Source organism: Juglans regia, chromosome 10 (genome assembly GCF_001411555.2).
Source record: "Juglans regia cultivar Chandler chromosome 10, Walnut 2.0, whole genome shotgun sequence".
In the NCBI taxonomy this organism is placed as follows: Eukaryota; Viridiplantae; Streptophyta; class Magnoliopsida; order Fagales; family Juglandaceae; genus Juglans; species Juglans regia.
The window spans coordinates 32,535,439-32,537,892 of record NC_049910.1 but is presented as its reverse complement, the minus strand read 5'-3'; the positions used below and the strand labels follow the sequence as shown (position 1 = coordinate 32,537,892).

Sequence of the window (2,454 nt, the reverse complement as noted above, 5' to 3'; positions counted from 1 at the left end):
ATGTTGTGACATTTATTTTTAGACAAAATGTTCTTTGCTTTTAATGAAGAATGTCATATATTTAAGTTCAAAACAACCTGCTTATTAGGTGCTGGAAGTTTCACAATTTATTAATGCACTAGTATGTAAAGAAGAGCAGTTCCTGCATAGATCAAATATCAGCTTACTATTACAGCAATAAATTTGATGGAAAATACGTAATATTGATTGCAACATAAGTCTGGTACAGTTGGACATAGAAACTGCATATTACAACTTCGCACAAAAGACTGCATATTAATGCAGAAGGTTTACAAGTAACCAGTCTGGCTACACCAGAACACAAGTTGACAACATCCAAAAATTCTCTAACACAAACTTAATCTTCAATTGAAGTTGATCGTAGCAAACAACATGAGATTAGAATTGTTAATGCCCAATACACGCAAAGTAGCATGCGTGCATGTTGGAGTTCATTCTCTCTCCTTTGGACTTCAACCTCTCTCTTTTCGACTTCTTCCTCTCTTTGCTGGAGTTCTCTTTCCCTAGCAAAGGGACTTTCATTTCGTTGTTCAAAATCTGCCCATATAAAGTAGTTGTAGTATGGCTTTCCCTGCAGCAAATAACTTGTAAAAATCAATGTAGAAAAAAGAAAGATCACTTCAACAGTGTAGGAGATTAAGTGATGACCTCTTTATTGTACTTTGGACAAGTGAAAAAATGTCTTCTTAGATTTCTTGAAGTGTTCGAGATTTTGAGACGTGCAATCGACCCACATAAACATATTGGAGCATTTCTCAAATAACGATCACCCAAGGAAGATGATGACTGAGATGATGACATTGCACTTTATTAAACACAAACACCTATGAAACAAGTAAAATATTAGTATAGTGGTAAACACCCTTCAAAACTGAAAAATGGATTCCTGGCTTCTCTTTGAAAAATGTAGAGTGCAGGAAATTAAAATGAGTTGGGTTTGAGCAAGACAATCAGTCTTTATGATTTTCAGGTTAATTTTTTTTTTTCTTTCTGCCAAAATAAGAAAAAAATATGATTGGATGAAGTTAACAAGCTTGAAACTTGTACTTGGGTTCCTCTCATGTGACTCTGCCTTGCTGTTTCACCTAAACTTAATGCATGCAGGAGTGTTTTCATTCGTTTTACTTAGTGCATGAAGGAGTGTTTTTAGTCATTTTCCTATCATGTGGTATTATTCAGTGCATGCAGGAGTCAGGCTGTGTTTTTATTCGTTTTACAAAATATATATATATATATATATATATGTATGTATGTATATATGTCTATGGCTGGTGTTGGAAAAGTGAGGGGCTTGAGGTTCTTGGCTTCTGTCGGAAAAGGAGGGCAGAGGGAATACCAAAACTAATGCCAAATCAGCTCCAATTGAAAGAGTAGATTGCAGTAATACCACAAGCAGCAAGAAACTGAGATCATTACATTTCATGAAACTGTGATTTTCCATTACGTGCTTTGACAAATGTAGAGTTCAGGAAATTAAAACAATTTCAAAAACCAGAGATAATTACATTGCATGAAACTGAGTCACTGAGTCCCTCTCACACATTTTCTCAAACAATTGGACTGCAGCAGCAAATAACACCACGACATTCCAATAAGAACTCAACACAGAATTTCCAACAACAACGTGTATAAAGAAGTACTTCGAAGATGCCTTAATTTCCACAATTACCAACAACAACGTGTATGAAGATGTACTTTGAAGATGCCTTAATTTCCAGAATTACCAACTACCTTAATTTCCAATACGAACTCAAACAGAGAAATATTGCCTACCAAATGCCTTAATTTCTAACAAAAAAAAAAAAAACAGAGAATCATTGCCATAAAAAAATTGGGATAAATCAACCTATTAGGGCTCAGACGGAGTGAAGTTAGGGCTGGGCTCAATAATTACTCTTTTGGGCGGAATCAACTCCTCCACCACCTCGCACGACGACGTTAGGGCTGGGACTTTGAATTTATTATAGTTCTCGGCAACGCGACGCGAATCTCCACCACCGACAGAGTGAAGTTAGGGCTACTCTTCTGGGCAACGCGAATCTCCAATACGGACGGAGTGAAGTTAGGGCTACTCTTCTGGGCAAAGCTTCGGTCTCGAGGAGGAAGGAATCAACTCCTCCAGCCAAATCTCGGAAGGAACTCTTATGGGCAGAGGTTAGGTCTCGGATCGAAGAAGGATAGGAAGTGTCAATCTCGACCAGCCAAACAAACAAGGAAGGCGTCCGTCCATCAAGCAAGATGATGTCGTAAGCCCAAGTTAATAAAACGGGACGTTTTTGCCACGTTGGGCGTGCGCGCCCAGTCCTCTGACTTGGGACTGCATAAAGACTTTCTCTATTGTATATGATCCGATTATTTCAATACCATTCACATGTCATACCATTATTAAATGTCATTGTCGCATGTCCATGCACTATTATGCATAAAGAAAAA

The 2,454-nt window shown here is 37.8% G+C and overlaps 1 long non-coding RNA gene across 1 annotated transcript; it reads right to left on the bottom strand.

Moving 5' to 3' along the window:
- Nucleotides 1-711: 711 nt before the first annotated feature.
- Nucleotides 712-1,899, bottom strand: LOC118349729. The gene is made up of 2 exons (XR_004802649.1): nucleotides 1,868-1,899; nucleotides 712-807 (listed from the first exon to the last, which is right to left on the bottom strand). It is a non-coding gene; the product is annotated as an uncharacterized LOC118349729 (long non-coding RNA).
- Nucleotides 1,900-2,454: the final 555 nt, after the last annotated feature.